The sequence below is a fragment of the Gossypium arboreum genome, chromosome 7, assembly GCF_025698485.1.
Source record: "Gossypium arboreum isolate Shixiya-1 chromosome 7, ASM2569848v2, whole genome shotgun sequence".
NCBI classification, from domain to species: Eukaryota; Viridiplantae; Streptophyta; class Magnoliopsida; order Malvales; family Malvaceae; genus Gossypium; species Gossypium arboreum.
In genome coordinates, this window is record NC_069076.1 from 21,748,059 (window position 1) to 21,763,959 (window position 15,901).

The 15,901-nt window shown below is 35.5% G+C and overlaps 1 non-coding gene across 1 annotated transcript; it reads left to right on the forward strand.

Moving 5' to 3' along the window:
- The first annotated feature begins 12,598 nt into the window (after positions 1 to 12,598).
- LOC128295712 (small nucleolar RNA R71) lies at positions 12,599 to 12,705 on the forward strand. Its single transcript, XR_008286271.1, has one exon. It is a non-coding gene; the product is annotated as a small nucleolar RNA R71 (small nucleolar RNA).
- The last annotated feature ends 3,196 nt before the right edge of the window (positions 12,706 to 15,901 follow it).

Here is a 15,901-nt window from a genome sequence, read left to right on the forward strand (position 1 = left end):
CACTCACCTATTCTGACCAGGTAAATTTTGAGGCTGAAATTTTTTTTAAGGAGAGTAGATTTGTAACGCCCCGATTTCTTAAATCTTGAAAACCCTTGTTAAAACTATTTCTGTGTGTTGCGACAGGGATGTATGTCTGACTTAGTGGTTTAGTGCTCTGGGAGTGTTTGGGAGTCATGGGTTCAAGCCTTGGCTTGAGCAAATTTTTGCTTCTACTTGAGTAGACCCTTGTCTTCAGCTAGTAGACTTTAAAGTATCATGAGTGTTGTATGACACAAAAAGCCTGCTAGTCTGGTGGCAAATGGCATGTTACTAATGCTTAGGGACTTGAGTTCGAGCCCTACTACGCAAAAGGGATGTCTTTTTACTGTGTGCCATGTTGGTGGTTATATATCCGTGGAACTCTGAAGCTTGGTCCGTTGAGGTGTGTGAGTGGAATAAAGGATCATGTTAGCCGAAACTTAGGAGAAGAAAGGGGGATTGGTTGGTAATCAGTTGAGGATGTGGTGGAGAGATTTTAGGAGAGGGATAAGGAAAGGAAAAAGTGGAGTTGAGGTGTAGGGAAGTTGTCCCGAAATTGAACTCTTGATTCATGAGAATTTTGGTTGAGGTAGAAAAGGGTTGAAAGAGTCAAGTGTGTGGGTTGTGCTGAGGTTTGGCCGATCTAGGAGTGCCTTTTGCCAAAATCAGCATTTGTTCTTCCCTTTTGTTTCAAGTTCCGAAATATCTCTGCGGTAATTTCCCCATTCTTCTCGATTGGTATTCGCCCTTTTGCATTACTTTTCTTTGCTAACTTCTCCAAATTGCTTCTTCCCTTCTTTCTCTTTGCCGTTTCTCTCTAGACCGAGCATTCATTGTTTCCCTCATAAGCCTTTTCTGAATCCTTGATAGCACTCTCTCTTTTGGTTCTAAGCTGACATCACCTCCTTGTATGCTTGTGTCGTATATCCTTGTTCCTCCTCCCTCTTTTCTTGTTCTACTTCCTTCAAGATTCCCCTACTTTGCTAGCTGAATATCCTTTCTCTTCAGCTGAATCTTCTACTGTATTGACTAAGGTAATTGGGTTTCTTTTCGGGTTGTCGAATTCTTGGACATAGCCAAACCTTGCTATGGCCGTCATTTATGTATGGTTCACAGTTGTGTTGTCTTTTTTTCTTTTCTGTGCTATAATAGTCTTCCCCTCTAATTTCTTCTTTTCTTTATCGGTTACTGCCAGGAGGGTTTTCGTGGCATCGCGTGCCTCGATTGTAGGGTGTGCTATGGTAGGCCGAATACTGCTATCCTCAATTCTTAGTCTACATTTCGATAAGTCATTCTTTGGTTCAGGTGGATTACATGTATGGTGGTAGTAACAAAATAGATTGTAGTGCAGGTTTTGCTAAGGGTCTTGGAAGTCAACCCTTGTTAGCGGTTCACATGGGTTAGGGCACTCGTTTAAATCAAGGCAAGTATTAATATTAGTTAAGTCATGTATTAAAGAGGAGGGTGTTTTACTCTATTAATAAGCAACTAATGGAACGATCTTGAATGAATAAAGGTTTGGCGCTCGTGGGATTTTGGCACTTTTCACAAATAGGTGTGTGAAACACTGTCATTGGATGTGAAATTGCAAAGGCTGAAAAGCCAAAAAGCCGAAAGGCTGAAAGGTCAAAAACCGAAGAGTGCATCGTCGACACCACATGGGTATGCGACTGCCCATGCGGCAAACCGAGTAGTAAAACGAGGCTGTGTTATCGACGAGATGGCCGTGAGCGATTTCATGAGCCAAAACGGTATTGGGCCAATTTGGGCTGAACTAGGCCGTGTAGACCCAATGGGCCTGTAGGCCCCACATGAAAAAATCACACAAAGTGTGGTAGACCGTGGGTCAGGCTATGTAAACTACATGGCTAAGGCTATTTCTGGGCTATGTGGGCTATACGAGAGCATGGGTCCACATGGGCCCGCAATATGGGCTGAAGGCCCATTATCATTGTTTGACTATTAAAGTTGCACAGGTCGCCTAAGACGACTAGGGTCCTACTGTTGGGTCGGTAAATATACTTAGAACCTATACTGGTGAAATGACCAGTATGCCCTTATGAGGTAAATTGACTGAAATACCCCAGTATTATGTATGACTGTTTTTGAGCATGACATTTCTGCATACACGTATGATATTATGTTGCACCACATGGGGTGGGATTTATGATTTTAGAGGAAGTGTACTGAAAGGCTATAAGCCTATTACTGGCAACTCTGTTGCAAATACTGTTTTAGTACCGAAATTGGTACGACTTGGTGTGTAGGGTTGGGTGAGTCGATTTTATCCCCACATGGTTGGTACAGAGATGGTGTGTAGCAGTTGGATTGGGTAGGATTCTTTTTTTGCATATTGTACTGAAATGGGTTAAGGCCTAGACTGCCGCTGTTAATGAAATGGGCTCAGGCCAAGACTAATACTGTTAAGAAAAAGGGGCTAAGGCCCTAACCGCAACCAACGGGCCTAGGCCCAAATTGCGTTTACTCTGATTGTTTGTTATTTTGAGATTTCACACACTGAGTTTTCGTAAACTCACCCATCTATTGTTTGTGCGGGAAATCCCTAGGCTTAGACGGATCGAGCCAATGGAGGACTCGAAGGTGGCCACTCAACGTAGTTAATTTATTTAATATTCTACAATTTAGATTTTATTTGATTTTGGTTTTCATTATGTAATAAGGCCTTTTAAAGTTTGTTTTAATTTGGGGATTTAATTACTTTAATTTTACCTGTTAGTAATAGGACTCATATTTTCAAGAAAGCGTAACAAACTAATGTTTTTCTGAAACCGTCACGCTTATGCCATACGTTTTAAAAGCTTTCGCAACAAACACTGTTTTAAAATTTGAGAAACTCGACTAACTAATATTTTGCTTAAATAACTTGAGTTTACACAAGGAACTAGTCATCCCAGCCTTTTATTTAGAATCTAAAGAAGTTTTTATGGAAAACGGATTTTGTCAATTTGTGTTTTAGAAAAACACTCCAATGTCGCATCACAGATTCAGCCATAACGTCTAGGTTGGATTTGGGGTATTACAGAATTCCTAAACTGACATGCATTCTTCCACTAAATCAGCCTTGGATAGCATTGTCTCCATTGGTGGATTTGTATTATGCTGCTCTTGTGGTTCAGCCTTATTGGAAAGAGTCAAAAATTTCTTGGACTATAATTTCTGTGTCTATCTGATATTTCTGTTCACTTGCCATCACTGCTACTAGCTCTATATCTTCTCCTGTGTTTGTTCTGTTCAATGTATCTAAATATTATTTTGTTTACTGATATAAATAATAGTCTAGGAATTTCTCTTTTTCACAATCGTTTATAGTCGCATTCTCTTCTTTGCTTAGCTCCGGACTTGACACATCGTGATGCCTTTATGATGGTATACCAGTGTGGTTGTTATCATCTTGTGAAAGAACTGAGGTTTCTTCTCGGAGTTGACTTAATTCAACCATTAATAATTGTTGGCTTTCCTGTATCTCCCAGTCCTCATAGACTCCCTCTTCATAAATGTTGGAATCTGTAACACCAATATCCCGTTTCCATTGACGAAATAGGATACAAAATGTTACCGGTCAAGTTGGAATGGTTAATAACGATTTACATTTTTTTAATCAATTCAATTTCCATCATCACAAGTAATATTCAATTTGAAAGAGGTCGCTCAGTTTTGGGCCATTAAATTGAGCTTTCGAAGCTTTGAAAATAAGTTACAAACATTCAGGGACCAATTCAAAACAATCAGAACATTTAGGAAGAAATTGAAAAATTTCAAGTTAAAGGTCACACGGCCATGTGTCCAGGCTGTGTGGCTCCAAACATGGCCATATAGCTATCTTACACACCCGTGTGCGACCTCACACACCCGTGTACATGGACCATGTAACTCTCTAATTTGGATCACATGACCGTGTCACAGGCCGTGTGCTAGCCCGTTCAACAATCAAAATACCCTCACATGACCGTGTTGCTAGCCGTGCGCTTTACACGATCGCGTGACAACCTGTGTCCCAGGCCGTGTGAGCCCAAAAATGTCCTATTTCAAGCTTAAATTTCACCCAATTGCAGAGATACCTAAACCAATACAAAACATGTGATCACAAGGTTCAAACACATACAAAAGCATCCAATACATGCTAACTCAATCCACTTAAGACCTAACTAATGGGTCAATAATGACACCTCATCTGAATTACTTAACATTTCACTACTTTAGTTTCATCACACAAGTCTTAATATGCTCAAATATAACTTATCTTCAATTCATTTATATCATACCTAATTCAAACCACACTTACCATTTTCATGATTGTTTACTAAACTTTAACATGGAATTAAACATACATACCACAACATAAAAATGCACCTTCAAACACAATACATGTACTTATGAAACATTACAGAACATAACCAAATTTTCCCTCTTACATGCCATATAAGCTAAAATAAATTCAAGGGTTACCAAAAGAATACAAGGATAGTGTGATTCCTTCATACTGATCCGATCTCCCGATCCATAAAATGTTATGTAACGCCCTCACCCCGAGACCGTCACCGAATTCGAGCTTGAGGTGTTACTGAACATAATTTATCAAATTAAGAACTTCGAATCATTTGTTTCTACATTCACAGCTTTCTAGTTACCTGCATTACAGTTATAAGAAAAATCATATCTCGAGTTACGAAACTCGAAATCAAGATCTGTAAATTTTCCCTAAATCTATACTCATATATCTATTTACTAATTTTTTTCTAGAATTTTTAGTTGGGCCAATTAGTACAGTTTATTAGTTAAATTTACCCCTGTTTCAGGACTTGGCTGGAATGACCTCTGTTTACTACAAACCATATATCTCTCTGTGAAAAATTTATATGACTGTGACATTTGTTTATCCTAAAACTAGACTCAATAAGGATTCCAAGAATATAAAATACAACACCTAATTATTGTTTTAAAATTTATGGTGAATTCCTAAAGTTGGAACAGGGGATCCAGAAATCACTCTGGCCCTGTTTCAAATTCAAATATCTTCTAACATATAATTCCTTTACCTGTTTCGTTTGTTTTATGTGAAAATAGACATATTGGGATTCAATTTAATATTTAATCCATCACCAAATTCGATTCTATGATTTTTAGTAAATTTTTAAACTCACGTCAGTGTTGCTGCAATGTTCTATTTATGGCAAATTTCATCTTTTCATGAGTTTTTATGGACTAGATAACCTATTAAATTTCTATGACATCAAACATGGTCTAAATTAGTCATTTCCATGACCTATCATTATCAAGCATTTTCTCAACCAAATCACCGCCATATCACAAAATTATTTACATGAAATAGGTATATTGCTATACATGCCATACTTAAGTTTTACAAGCCATTTACCAAAAAGTGTCCTTCGGATAGTGTGATCGAACCTTCGACCTGTCCCGATTCCCGAGCCGGCTTGTTCAAAACTACAGTGAATAAAAAGGAGGGAGTAAGCATAAATGCTTAGTAAGTTCATATGCAAATAACAAGTAACATAACAATACAATTATACCAAACAACCTTAGCATAGTATCACCAAAACATATATCACATTTCTAAACATCATTCATCATCTTACCACCTTATCATTATTGTATCTATTTTCAACCCGAGGGTTAAGTACATACCTGTCCAAAGTATCCATTTCACAACACTTACCAAAACGTCACTTGCATCTTAAGTGTTCTTCCATTTCACTAGAAATTTTACCTGTTGAACACATCGGAATATAACTCAGATACATGGATAATTTGCACAAAAGTGCCACATATGTAATCAAGAAATCATGTAACCCGCCCCTAAGTGAACTCGGACTCAACTCAATGAGCTCGGGCGTTTGCATCCATAAGTGAACTTGAACTCAACTCAACGAGTTCGGATGCCTAGTTACATCTCAAGAACTCAGACTCAACTCAACGAGTTCGAACATTCGCATCCGTAAGTGAACTCGGACTCAACTCAACGAGTTCGGATGCTCAACCATCCTAGTGACATGTCACTTGTATCCTAATCTATTCCTAAGGTTCAAACAGGATTTTCATCAAACACATATCCTTGCCATCTTCCGTAAAATACCGAAACTAATACTCGGTAGCACTTTACATTTAACAAATAATACACATAATTTGCATTTTATTCAAAAATAACCACAAAGCATATATTTCATGATAAAAATCAGCATATTATATAATTAACATCAATAAATTATAAATAAAAATTATGCTACATTATTCACACATGAACTTACCTTGGTACCAAAATATAATGATTTTGCAATTTAGTCCACAATCTTTTCTTTTCCTCGATTGGGGTCGATTCCACTTCTTTCTTGATCTAAAATAACACATTTAGCTTATTTAATACTCACATTATCAAATTAGTCTTTAATTCAAATTTTAGTAAAATTACAATTTTACCCCTAAACTTTTGCATATTTACACTTTTGCCCCAAATCTCGGGAATTAAACTTAATTCCTTATTCTTATGTTTTATAACATGTTGATCACTTTTCCCTTCTATGGCAACTTTTCCCTTCTATGGCAACATCAAATTCTCACTCTAACATGTACTTATGACTATTAGGTATTTTTGCCGATTAAGCTCTTTTACTCATTTTCACTCAAAACCGAGTAGCACAAGTTGTCTAACATAATTTAAAACCTCATATTCTATCATAAAACATCAAAATTCACAAGTTTCACCTATGGGTATTTTTCCAAATATGAACTCTAACTCAAAATATTACTATCATAAGCTATCTTTGAGTTCTAGAGATTTCAAAACGTAAAAATCATTAAAAGCGGGCTTGGAATCACTTACTATGAAGCTTGAAATTTGAAAAACCCTAGCTATGGAGAGAGGAGCATTCGGCAGCAACTAAGGAAGATGATAACCAATTTTGTGTTATTTTTCCCTTTTTATTTCATTTAATATCCAAATGACCAAAATGCCCCTCCTTAATAAACTTTCAAAAAAATTCCTTCCATGTCCTAATTTTTTCCATGAACTTAAAATTAGTCAAAGTACCATTTAAGACCTCCTAATTAATATTTCAAAGCAATTTCATACTAAAAACTTCTAGAATGCAAGTTTTGCAACTTATTCGATTTAGTCCCTAACTTTAAATTAAACTCGTTATGCCAAAAATTTCTTCACGAAATTTTCACACAATTATGCAATCATATCATAAACCTCAAAATAATTATAAAATAATTATTTCTATCTCGGATTTATGGTCACGAAACCACTATTCCGATTAGGCCTTAATTCGAGATATTATATGTTATCTACAAGAAACACAACAAAATACAAGTAAGATTTTATAAAGCTTAGTAAGTTCGTCGATTAAACAGTAAAGCTTACTAAATTATGCATAATAATTCAATTAATGAAATTTAAAAATAATGTTTCTGACAATAAAGTCCTGAACAACGTTCTTGGCGGTAAGGTTCTTAATAGAGTTCTTGTCAATCATAGCTTATAAGAGGTGATTAATGCTCAATACAATAGTGCAAATTAATTTCCACATTTCAATAATATTCAATGATCATTAAAGATAATGCTTGATGAATGATATATGGATACAAGTACATTGCTAACTGTTCAACACACCAGATGCTCATAAGATCCAGTACCATCCAGCACACCAGTTGCTCATAAGAGCCAGTACCATCGAGCACACTAGATAACACTGTAAAATAATGCAATAGTCCGCAAGAAATGAATAACCTCGGCATATCCAATGAGTAGAGAATATATAGAAATCATCTTCACTTCTCAGATCAATCCTGTATCGTGCACATAATAACCTATTGACATGCCAATCGTACTCTATCTTACGTTCTTCGACTCAGAGTATCTCAACACAAAACAATATATGAATAATTCACCATCCCATATTCCATATATAGAATTTAGTTCATTAACCAAAAAATTCAATTCATTTAATATGTATTTAAATACATTAGAATTAAATCGAACAAACTTACATTACTATTTTGCAGCAACGGTCCAGAATAGCTCAATCAATGATCGACATTGTTAATTCATTATTTTCATTTTCAATTACACACATCAATATAATACAAACATTACACAATTATGTACATATAATACATTTAAAATATACTAAATTTAAATCGTACGAACTTACCAAACTAAACTGCAGCAGTGACAAAGTACATCATAAGCTATTTGGTAATTTTTCTTTTCCTTGGTTTTCCACTCGTTTAGGATCTAAATTAATTCCATTCAATTCACTAATTTCTAACAGAAAAATTAATCCACTTTATGCAATTAAGTCTTTTAAAATTTTACAAAATTAACGCAAACATTTTACTTTTATACAGTTTAGTCCCTAAGCCCAAAACATGCAATTTAACCATTTTTATTCAAATCTCATTTCAGCCAATTATTCTCTATTTTTCTACAGCCTATACATGTTGTTATTTCACATTAACTCCTCCTAATTTTATCACTTTAACATTTTAGTCCTTAAACATTAAAATTACCAAAAGTTACTTTACAAAATAGTCCTATTTAACAATCAAGCTTAATAATTTATCATGAAACTTCAAGAACAACTTAAATTCATCAATATCATAGTCCAAAATATTGACAGTTTTACAAATTTATTCTCGGGTTAGCTAGATTAAGCTAATACAGGCTCAAAAATATAGAAATTACTAAAAACATGCGAGGTTTACCTTCTAAATCGAAGGACTAATGTTGACTGAAGCTTCCTCCCATGGCTTGTAGGTTTTCGGTTCTAATTGAAGAAGATGATAAGTCAAAAAATAATTTTAACTTGTGTTCTTTATTAAATTTCATTTAACTTCCAATTTACTATTTTTTCCATTCTAATTACTCATAATTTTCAACATTTATAAGCCTAATACCGTCCACTATCCCTTCTAATGGTATAATTTCCATTCAATGAGGGTTTAATTATAGAATTGGTCCTTCAATTTTATTAAATTCCAACTAAATAAACTTAATTTTCAATTCAATTCTAAACTAAATAGGACTAAAAGAGCAAATAGCCCAAAACTTAGTGGATTTAATCATATCGACCACCACTTGGACTTTTTGACCATGGTTTAATTACCATTTTGCTCCTTTTACTATTTTAAATCTATAGCGATTAACTTTAGCCTCTTTTACAATTTAATCATTTTCCTTAATTAAGTAATAAATCATCAAAATTATCGGATTAAACTTCAATTTACATATAATATGACTCTATAAATATTTAATAAAAATATTTATGACTTTATCTTATGGAAACAAGGTCCTAATACCTCATTTTCAATAACCACTTGACTTTTGAACCTAATCACTTACACTAACTTTTAATTCAATTGTTTAAATCAAAATCCAATATAAAAATTACTATTAACTCGTACAATTTTGATACCAATTATATGAACTTACCCATCGGATTTGTGGTCTCAAAACCACTATTTCTGAAAACACTAAAAAATAGGCTGTTACTGTAATCTAAGTCTTCTTCTAGCCACATATATTCGAAATCATCCATTGTCCTGTTGATCGGTCTCCTTTAGTTATGACAGTTGGAGTTCTAATTCAGGATGTGTACTAACGTCTTCCTAAGAAAAAACATATAAGTAATAGTGAAGTTAGTTAAATAAATTAAATATCGTATCTATAAGCTAAAAATTGCCTAATTTATTCTTTTTGGAGTGAAAAAAATTTAAAATCAAATTAGTGACCTTGCCTCCCCAACAATGGCATCGACAACTTGATCGCCTCCGAACGTACTAATTTCCAGAGTGTGAATACTGTAATAAAAGATATCTCAGTGAGGTGATATCTGCAAGTATACAGGTCTAGTTGTAATATAATTACAACAGAGTAAGTGACTACTCCGAGTATTATATCAAGGGAGGCAAGTGCTAGATCAATTTTAACCTAAACACTAAAAGATCTAATTAGTACTTCAAATCAGTTATAGTATGAAAGTGAAAATAAAAGGATTTGTTAAGATTTTTATTAATAAAAAATAAAACAACATAAAGAAATAAAATTCAAGAGATCAAAGAATAGAATAAATCAAATCTGGTTTTGGGTGATTAGCTCACTTTGGTAATCCTCATCAATTTTTGCTTCGGGTTCCTTGTTGATCAGCTAGTCGCTATCCCAGCAGGATCTTTTGATCTTCCACTCAAATAAAAAGTCAGCAATGACTACTTATCTTCCGACTTTGCAGTCTAGACCAACTTGGGGTGAAGGTGTTCACAGATAGGCCATACTAGTTTTGGGTGAATTCCCACCTTAATGACTTCCTAAGATTGTTAGGCCTAAGGTTTTAAGTTCTTCCTTTTCCAAACAATTGATTTTTTGAGTAACCCTACAAAATAGTTAATAAATTATACCTCCACTCGCTAATCCCTCGTAGAAGGATTAGTTACTCATGGCTTTCATAAACAATACGGAAGTGATATAAAGAGAGAACATGCCAAATTAATTGAAGTCTAAAGTTTAAGAAAGCACCTGATTTGTATTAAAAATAAAACACATTCACAAGCACATGATAGTGATTTGTATTCCAAAATTCAACAAATATGTAATTACCATTTTTTGTACACTTTCAACGCACATTTATTTCACTAACATAGCATCATCACTATCATTCGACATATTTAATATGCCCACAGCTAACATGTTTATAAGAGCTATCACAATATATATCACATGTCACTTTATCACAACTGAATACTTAATCTACATCACACAATCACATACTTTGCAAATTAAATGAAGTATATAAGAAAGTTTACACTCAGAACTTAGAGTAGGAGTTTAGGCTACTCCTAAGCTCCCAATTAACACTATGAATTGTGTCTACAAGCAACGATTCCAAACAGTCACCGATCACGCTTTCGCTTAATTGCTGAAAGTTTAAACTAGTTTTTTATTGCCTTTCACCTTGATCATAGAAGGCTCCAACGATTTTGATGCTTCACACATGATAACCACACAATATACACAACCAATTAGTATCCAAAGACTCACCTAAACCAACAAAAAATGCAAGCCCAAGCTATATTCCTTATGAAATTGAAATTTCGACTAACAAACTTGAAACTAAAATATCTTAATCTTTGCTCATTCCCATTGCTTATAATCGATTCCAATCATCTAATTATACATCTAAGAACAATTCCCAACCTTCAAACTACTCAAAACTATATAGATTTATGGATCCAAAATTTCGACATACAATGACAATTTTCATGAAAATTCAGTAAAATATTGGAATTATTTAATAAAACTTTAATAAATCTTTAAAAACATTCCAATCACACCAAAACTAATGGAAAACACTTTGAAACCTTATTTTTATTCAAAATCCCAAAATCCACCATTAACGACCCAATTTTTGGCTTTTATTCAAAACATTTGATTTAATGGGTATAAACACTATTTAAAAGACTAGATAACATCAAATTCTAATATGAAAATGATTCATCACCTGTGATGGGAGAAAGAAAGATGTTTGGCTGAAAATTCAGAAAACCCACAAGCTTGAGAGATGAAAAAATCAATGGTGTTTTTGGTGTTTTTCTTGAAGTGCTATGGAGGTTTATTGATTGGATGATAATAGAAACCAAATTAATGGAGTTTGGGAATTAAAATTTGATGAATAGGGCTCTGGGAATGTAAGGGACGGCAACACATGTGAACGGGAGATAATTGTCGTGTGTTTTATGAAGACGGAGAGGAAAATATGGTATTTTAAAAACTTTGGTAAAATCATTTTATAGCTACTTCTATTTTGAACCTTTTTACAAAATAGTCCTTATTCAAAATTAAAGGTATTTTGAAACTCATTTTCAAAAATTGATTTAATTTCTTAAAGTTCATAGACGAAGACATTTCTGGTTACCATGCTATGAAATTCTAAACATATATGAGCTAAAATTCTCATTTTACCCTCGAAACTCCTAGGCCTAATTTTGGGGTGTGAGATGGGTCACTACTATAGGTGGGTTTGGTGCCCTAAAAAGTAATAGAGGTTGATATAGTGCATTGCGTTTGAAATGGTTAAGGTTTTGGTTCCTTTGATTTGACGGTCCTGGTCGATTCCCCCATCTAAGGTTAGGATGGTCACGCCACCCCGGTTTATAGGTGTTGAAGTAAGGGTTATATCCTCTATTCCCTACATAATTAACCTCCATATGGTTTCTTTCATCATCGTGTCCTGTGTTAATATGTGTTAGATTGGGTTAGTTTTAGACTTTTGTTTTGGCTACACTCATCTCCAATTGTTTAAGCTTTTTGAGGACTTGTTGATACTTGTCTTCGCTACCAACAGCGTTCACTGTTGCTTGTTTGGCTCGATATATGAACTGCTTAGCGGGACACATGCAAAAATTCATCTCCATGTCCTCGATAAGTTGATAGGCCTTGGCGTAGGGCTTTGACATGAATGCTCTCACGAATGCTCCATCAAGACTAGAGCATAAATTTCTTTCAAGTTCATTGTAAAAGACTTGAAGTTGCAACCATTCTTGTAAACCATGGTATGGACACTTACGTAGCATCTATTTCAAGCGCTTCCATGCCTCATATAACGACTCTCTTTCCAATTGTCAAAAATTCATAATATCCTTACAAAGTTTCATGGTCTTGCTCAGGAAAAAGTACTTTGCCAAAACTTTTCTTGCTAGCTCGTCCCAAGTGTTGATGGAATTTACTGGTTACAAATCTAACCATATAAAGGCATCATCAGTAAGAGAGAAGCGTTATCAGATAGCCATTATACTTGAAAGTATCACAAATTGTTAGAAACTGCTTATTGTGTTGATTGGATCATCATTTATTGAACTCAAAATTAAAGGTTTGACTGTATCGTTTTAATCATTGTTGGTTTGATTTCAAAGTTATTGGCATTAATTGTTGGGAAATTAATGCTAGCTCGAACAACACCTAAATTGGGCATCACGTAGTTGCACAAAGTTTGTTGCTACATGGGTAAGTATGGTGGTTGTTGAATTTCTCCATACAAATTCTCGAGAGTTTGCTTTCTCAGTGGAGGTAGGATGTCTCTCAGATGTCATGCCCTTCTTGCATATGTGATGATACGTTCTATTTCTGACTCAAATAGTAAGATCTTATTACCAGTTCAAATATTACAACGCCTCTTACAAGCGCAAATAGTAAAGAAAATTAACTAAACTTGCAACAAAAAAAGAAGAAGAAATAAAGTCGTATCTATAAATCCTATGTTGGTGTAATGCCCCAAATCTTCAATAATTTAAATTGTGTGCTATGTTGTATGTGGTTGACCCTGAGTAGTGTGAGAAGACCTGGGTTCAAACCTAGGCTTTAGAAAAATTTTGGTTTCTTATTGAATAAACCCTTGGTTTCTACTAATAAACTCTTAAATTAATGGGAATGTTGTACAACATGAAGGGCTTGCTAGTCAGGTGGCAAGTGGCACGTGTGGTGAACCTTGAGGTCTTGTGTTCGAGCTACTCTATAAGCAAAGGGCTAATATTTTGCTGCTCATGCATGGAAGGCTGTTGAGGTTGACTGAAACTCTAATGGTGGAGTGGTTCTGTGGGAGTGAATAACCAAATTTGAGGAAAGATTAGTGGGATTTGATGAGGGAGTTATCGGTTTAAATTTGGAAGAGAAAAATTAGGAGATAATCAAGGAACTGGGAAGGTGAGGTAGTAGTGGTGTCGAATGTCGACTCTCCTACGCCATTCATTCATAGGATGATTGGGGGGCTTGGTGCCAAATTCTCTTTTGGGTTTTTGTGCTCTCTTTTCTACTTTTCTTTTTCTTGTTTCTCAGTTTTGCAGTGTGACTTCTGAACATTTGCATTTCTGACTGCTTGGGTGGCTCTTCAAGTGTACCTATTTTCTTTATCCCACATAATGGTCGAACCTCTCCTTTTTCTTATCTTTTTGTCGGCCTACAACATCTTTTGCTTTGATCGAGTGGTGGCTTTTCTTTTCTTCTCTTCTGCATTCACGGATCCCTCTCAACTATCTCTTTTCCCCTTCTTTGGGTTGGCTAAATATCACTTCTCCTTTCCCTCTCAACCCATTTGGTTTTTATTATTAGTCGATTGTGCTTTTCTTTTTGAGAGCCGAATCTCTCTGCGTTTGGGTAAGAAATTGATCCTCTTTCTCTCTTTGTCAGTATAGGCTACCTTTCTAATACTATATTCTATCCACCTTTCTATGAGGGGCGTAACTATTTTTTGTGGGACTCAATCCTGGAGTGTGCCTTACATGCAAATACTTCTAAGTAGTGGTAAGTGGTTGATCTTTTGGTCTTAATCTTTTCATTCACAGTTTTGGCTAACAAGGTGGTAATGCTATATAGATTTTGTCAAGTTTTGGAAGGCAGTTTGATCAGGGATTAAAGAGAGCAATTGTTTGCTATTCAGGTTAGGCAACCGTTACCATTGTCGAGAATTCAGTACTATGTGAGGTTGGTAACTTTATTGAGTAAAGGACTAACGCGGGGCTATGTTTGAATCTAGGTTGCGTTGTGGATAATTGTTCACTTATCGCAAAAAGGTGTGTAATCACACTACTTCTATCGTGAAATGACAAAAGCCAGAAAACTGGTATCATCAGTGCCACATGGGCGTGCGATCGCTCGTGTGGTCGTCTAAGTGCATAAGCGCAAACACATGATCGTAGAGACCACCACGAGTGATCTCGTGGGATTGGGTCGTCTTAAGACACTTTAGGTCGAAATGGGCTGTATTGGCCCCACGAGCTCAGAGGCCCCGCACTGGCAAACCACACGGATGTACGGAGTTTGTTGGGCCGGCTATGTAGTTTGCACTGCCAAGGCCATTATTTGGGTTTAATGGGCCACACGAGTGTGTGGGCCCACATGGGCCGTATTATGGGCTTGGGCCCATTTTTACTGTTAAACTGTTAAGGTTGTATGGGTCGTACGAGACGAATGTGAACCTACTATTGGGTCGGTAAGTACACCTAAACCCTTATTTATGTTATGACTGCTATACCCCATGAGGTAAATGACGAAAATACCCTTATGTGATATGTGAACGTTTGAGCATGCCATTTTTATTGTATGTACATTTATATTATGTTGCATTGCATGGGGTGGGACATATGATATTGGAGGAAGTGTACTAAAAGGCTATAAGCCTATTACCGGCAGCTCTGCTGAAATTATTGTTAGTGTCGCAACTGGCACTAAATTTTAGAGTGTCGGGATGGGTGGGTCGATTTTATCCCCACGTGCAGTGTAGGGCTGGACGAAGTGGAGTGTAGAGGATGGATGGGTAGGATCTTTGTATGCATTTTTGATACTGTATTGAAATGGGCTAAGGCCCACACTGATACTGTTACTGTATTGGGCTAAGGCCGCCCACACTAATATTGCAACTGAAATGGGCTTAGGCCCAGACTGTTCAACGCTTTATGTTTGACTATTTGATAAATATGGACTACACACTGAGTTTTCATAAACTCACCTTTTCTACCTATCTGTGCAAGTAACCCTTAGGCGGGTTGGTTCTGTGAGGGACTTGAAGATGGCAACACCACTGATTATGTTTTTGTTTTGAATTTAGTAAAAGAAGTTTATATGGGTAAATTTTATGTAATAAGGCCATTTTAAAGTTTCATTTAATTGGGATTTATTTAAATTGACTTGTATATGCTAGCAGTATGACTCGGATTTTTAAAAGGTAAATGGTTTCAACTGCTATCCACGTAACTGGTTTCAAAAGCTTCTGCAACTAACAATGTTTAAGGCGTAATAACGTTTTTGGTACAAGGCATGTTTTGCTTAATGAACCTGTAATTTGACAAATAAAAT